The following is a 6,000-nucleotide window of genomic DNA, read 5'->3' as shown; positions in this document are numbered from 1 at the left end:
TTCAGTGGCCCCAAAGGCCTTTTCTAATCTGGCCTCTATTCTATATCTTAATTTCTCATACTTGCCCCATGTCTTTGCCTTATGATCCATTTGGGTCCTATCAAACTATTTTTTTTTCAATTTATTGAAACTGCCATACTTTTGATGATGCTATTCTCTTTCCTTGTTTCCTTGCAGAGTCCTACTCATCTTTCAGGCCACAGATAAAATGTCATATCATCAAGACAGTCATTAAAAAAACAAAACAAAAATAAAAGTCCAAAGCAGCGTTGGGTGTTCACATTGGACATTTCTGGGCTTTCCCTCTCATAGCACTTACTGAATTACAGAATTTCTAGTTTGTGACTGCCTATTCCTCTCTAAACCATCTAGCTCCAAGAGAAGTTCCTCATTGTATCTCAGAAACCAGCAGATGCTTCATAAATATCCATTGGCTACGCATGTGGAAGGTCAAATGCTTTTGTGTTGGAGTAGAGGTAACACATAGCTCCTGGACCAGTTTCTTGGCCAAACCTTAGTGAGTCTGCTTTGGCCCTCTTCTATGGACTGTCAAACCCAGATTAACACCAATCTCTCACTCTTGGAATCCAATCAAGCTCCTTGTTCCCTCTTTTCCTCTTTGTAATTTTTATAACTAAGTTCCTCTGAGTAATTTTACATCTGCTTTCTCACTGTCTATTGACTATAAATCCCTCCTGGTCTCTGACCTATTCAGAGCTGAGTTTAGTCTTTATTCTCTGTTTCAGTAATCTTGAATAAAATATCCTTTGCCTGTTTAACTTGGAGTTGAGCCCAGTTCCATACTGAAATCTCTGGCCTTTACTATAGTAACTCAAACAAAAACCTGTCTTGCCTATTTTAACCAGTGTTTGAAAATTACTCCTTTATGCTTGAGTCTCAACAGGCCCATGGGAAATGTATATTTTAAAAAAAATTTTTGGTGGAATTGGGGTTTGAACTCAGGGCCTCATGCATGCTGGGCAGGAGCTTTACCATTTGAGCCATTACCTCTAGCTGTTTTTGATTTAGTTGTTTTTCAGGTAGAGCATTGCATTTTTGTCTGGGGCTGATCTCCCACATAGCTAAGATCACAGGTGCTTACCACCATGCCTGCTTATTTTGTTTATCTATTTTTTGTAGTACTGGGGTTTGAACTCATGGCCTCATGCTTGCTAGGCAGGTGCTGTACCTCTTGAGCCACTTCACCAGCCTTGTTTTGTGTAGGGTATTTTTGAAATAGGGTCTCATGAATTACTTGCCCAGGCTAACTTCGAACTGTGATACCTCCTGAGTAGCTAAGATTACAGGCATGAGCCACCAGCGGTTGGCCATACCTGCTTATTGATCTCTTAGTTTTTGCCTGGGCTGGGCAGTCCTCCCAATCTCTGCTTCTTGAGAAGATGGGATTACAGGCGTGAGCCAACATGCCAGGCAGGAATGGAATTTTTTTGTTTGTTTTTTTTGGTGGCACTGGAGTTTGAACTCAGGGCCTCATGCTAGCTAGACAGGTGCTCTTACTGCTTGAATCACTCCACCATTTCAGCAATGGAGATTCTTGAGCAGCCTGGAGCTGCATCCTCAGACTCCTTTCTTGTAGGCACTCTTACTTACAGTGAGTCAAGGGAGGGAGAGTTGATAAATGGCAATTCCTGCCCTCATTCCCAGCTGTTTGTCTTTTAACGCACCTGAGACCCCAGCACACAGAACTACATCCTTTTCCTGCTCTTTCCACACCTGTCACTGCCTTACCATAGAGGGTAAGAAAGAGATCTTGGAAGAAAAAGATCACTCCATTTTCTTTGTTTCACGATCTCCAATTGTGAATTATCTCCCAAGGGATTCCAAGGAATACCTGAAATTATCACTAGGAAGATTTCCTAAGACATCATGAGTTCTTTTTGAATGTTTATGAGGTGAACACCCAACTCTGCTTTGGGGTTTTGGGTTTGGTTTTGTTTTGTTAGTGACTCTCTAGATGATATGACATTTTATCTATGGCCTGACAGATGAGTAAGAGTTTATAATGGAATAAGGAAAGAGAATAACATTATGAAAAATGAACAAAATGAAAAAATGGTTTGATCGGACCCAAATGCATCATAAGGCAGAGAGATGGGGGAAATGTGAGATATTAGGCTGGGAGATAGAATAGAGGCCAGATCAGAAAAGGCCTTTAGGGTCACTGAAAGGGGATCTACACGTTTCTTATAGGACTTCTGATTGTTTTTGGTGTTAAGTATCAGGGGAGAGAGGTTGAGTTCCTTCTCAAAGCAGGTCCTGGACAAGGACTTAGGTGCACAAAGTATATTGGAAGACAGTTTTAGGGAGCAAAAATGGGAAAGTTGAGAAACTGAATCAAGGAAAAGAGAAAAAGCAATATAGGTATATCAACTTAGGTTGCCACTATGGACAACTGGGGTTCATTCTCATTGGGAACCTTCTGAGAAACTATGAGGGAGTTGCCCCATAATTATAAGACTGGAGGATCTACCCATTGACTCCCTTCCTTGATGGAAGGTGGCCCCTGAAAATTTTAACTCTCCTGGATACCCAAACCTGGGAGTTTGCTCTAACTCTTTGGAGTTTGCAAACTGTAAGAAGATGATACCTACACATGAGATAAGAAATTGTTGATATGCTGAAAATAGTGTGCTGTGGTTGTGGATGACCTCAGGTGTGCTGAGAAGACATGAGCAGGGCATCTGCATCACTTCCTACAGAAGCGACATTCAAAAATATCTAACAACTTTTATGGCATAGGCACAGACCAATCAGAGTAGATGCTAGCTGTGAACTTCTGTTGTGGACATGGCAATGAATATATGCTGACAGTCAGCCCTGCTAAGGATACAGAGATGAATAAAGATCTCAGCTACTAGGCTGGGATTCTCTGGGAACAATATGATTTCTAGGATGATGTATATTTCCAAGCTTTTGAATCATATCCTAGTCAGCTGGGAGCAGTTAAAATAAGGATCAGAGACACTATCACCAGGTTGGTTTTGTGTGCAGCCTGAGGACAGAGGCAAATGCTTCCTACTTCTCTTACTCATCACCTATCTCCAGGAGCCAAAAGGGTTCCAGGAGCAAAGAAACCCCAGTTCACTCCCAGACGGTGACCTCAGAGATTATCACACTTTATCTCTCCTCCCACCCTGACTCCAGAGAGGAGCTGAGTGGAGAAAAATCTGGAAAGGACAGCTCCTGAGTGATGAGCTCATGAATGTGTAATTTAGTGTCTTTACTATTCCACACATGCTTTTCAGGGGGCATCAAACTCTTTCCTTACAGAACAAAGTGTCAGAGAAATCGAAGATTCATTAGAAACATTGTGATTCTCCTTCCCCCCCTTTAATATCATTATTGATCTTTGTTATGTCCTCCAGAGATCCTCCCAGCATAGCTACAGGGTTTTTTTTCTTTTTCCTTCAAAGAGAGAGATTCGGAGAAAGCAGCTCATTCCAATTGTTTATAAGGCATTCAAGATGCCTCTCATCCTGCTTCTGAGGGTGAGAGGTTCCACTTTGAAACACATGTAAAGCATATCTTTATGTTCCTAATCTAAGAAGCATTGAGAATGTGCCAGCTTCTCCCCAACCCACCCTCCTTCTCCACTTCTTAGGGATGTTGAGTCCTCCATGGGCTTATGGCACAGACTGCCAAGGTCAAATGGTAGTGAAAAGGAGTAGAAGAAACAGAATTTTTAAGGGATTAGAATTTATCCATATGCACATTGGCATCTTGTTATATAATTAGAAAAATCTTGTTCTCTCTCTCACTATATATACATGCATGCATATGCACATAAGATCATGTATGTATTTATGTGCACATTTAAAGGCTTAGTTTCCACTTATGAGGGAAAATGTGACTTGACTTTTTGAGTCTGGCTTACTTCACTTAACATGATGTTCTCTAGTTTCATACATTTACCTGCAAAATAACATAATTTTATTCTTCTTTATGGCTAAATAATAAACCATTGTGTATATTAGGGGTCAGTCTAAGGGTACTACAGGAAGTGGGAGAGAGAAAGAGAATATTAATGAAAAATATTGAAGCATTCCATCTACATATGAAGACAATACAATGTAATGCACTGTAACCTGTTGAATAATAGGGGAACAGGGTGATGAAGAAAGAGTAAGTAATGGGATGGTTAATCTGATTAAAGCACGATATGTACATGTCTGAAAGGCCAAGGTGAAATCCTCCTGGACTTTCAGTATACACATTAAGAGAATGAAGGTCATGAGGGTAGAACAGGTCTTTTCCGGGACTGGGTACCAGTGGGAGGTGGATGGGCATAAGGAAAAGGTGAATGAGGGCAAATAAGGTGAATGTATTTTGTATTCATGTATGAAAATAGAATAGAATAATAAAACCTGCTGAAATAGTTCTAAGAAGGGGGGAGGGGATGAGGGAGAAAGATGGAGGGGTGAATCTACTTAAGATATATTATAAGCACACGTGTAAACATCACAAGGTATCCCCTGTACAACTGTTATATGCTAATAAACAAATCTTGGCTTGTATGAATGGATATCAGAACAGGAAAGGAGGTTAGGAGACATCTGGTCCCAGAGTCTCCTTTTACTAAGTAACAAAGAGTCTGAGAGTTGAGGAGGAAGGGGGAGTGAAGCTGGAATAAAACCCTTTTCTGATCTCCACATCAGGGTCTCCACCTCGCCACTGGCCTGTGCCAACTTCGTGTAAGTGCTGTCTCCCTCCCAATGGGTCTGCTGCTCTTTCTTCCCTTCTTCCATGGCCACTTTCCCACCACTTGTATTTTCTGTAAGTTCTGTGGGCAATGGACCACACAGATTTTAAAATTCCATTGCCTCTCCCCTGAGAAGCTGAATTAAATGACACAGAGAAGCAAGGAAAACAAGTTACATTGTTACTGCATTAAAAAAAACCTTTTGGTTCTGGCCATGTAAAATACTTCTTCTTTCTCCTCTTCCTGGATTTAAAGAATAATTTGTGGTAATTAGCCACAAACTTTAAGTAATACATAGGTTCTCTTTATGTATGCTCATATGCACTCACAATTCTTCTAGATTGTAGAAGAATCTAGACTGTGGTGTGCAACAAGCCTGGGTTACAGTCCTGGGTTTGATCAGCCACTTATTTTCCTGTGACTCTTGGTAAACCACTCAATCTTCCCTACATTTCATTCTCTTCAGATGTTTATACCAATTTCTGAAGATGTGCAGGGAATGAGGGAAAAGAGCACACAGCAGTACTGGAGTATGGTAGATGTTCTATAAAGGGCAGCTATTAATTACAATAAACAATTTGTCTTGAATTAGACAAAATGCCTCTTAAAGTTTATGGCAACTTAAAAAAATTCTTTTTATTATTGTTGTACTGGGGATACATTGTGACATTTACCAGGGTTCTTCTAATATATCAGTTGAATTCAACCCCTCCATCATTTTCCTTTATCCCCTTCTCATTCCTGGGGTAGTTTCAGCAGGTCTCATTTTTCCATTTTCATACATATGTACATAATATTTCTACAATATTCACCTCCTATACCCTTTCCTTATGTCTTGTCCCTCCCATTGGTAACACCCCCCCTGAAAGAACCTATTTTGACTTCTTGTCCTTCACAGCAACTTTTAAAAGAAAAGAGGCTCATTTCTGATCCCAGGTTTGTATTTGAAAAATATGAGACTCACACAGAGAAGAGGAAGACTTTGTCAGAGCTGCACTGCCCTGATGGCAGATCTGGGACCAGAATCCATGTCTTCTGCCTGCTCACAGCTCTAGGCCAGCGGGAGATGTGGATCTCCCACTACAAATTCTGAAGACTCACACCAAGTGGGAGAAATAAAGATCGCAAATGCCTTTAGCTGGTTATACTTCATGTTTTGTCACCAAATGTGAAAAATTTTCCATAGCTACTGCCCTTTAGATTCAGAATTGTGGGTGAATTATGGAGAACTTGTAGCATGGTGTTCCTCAAGAAAAGTTCTTTTTTTTTTTAATGCAATA

The sequence above is a fragment of the Castor canadensis genome, chromosome 10 (genome assembly GCF_047511655.1).
Source record: "Castor canadensis chromosome 10, mCasCan1.hap1v2, whole genome shotgun sequence".
NCBI classification, from domain to species: Eukaryota; Metazoa; Chordata; class Mammalia; order Rodentia; family Castoridae; genus Castor; species Castor canadensis.
This window is presented reverse-complemented; position numbering follows the sequence as displayed.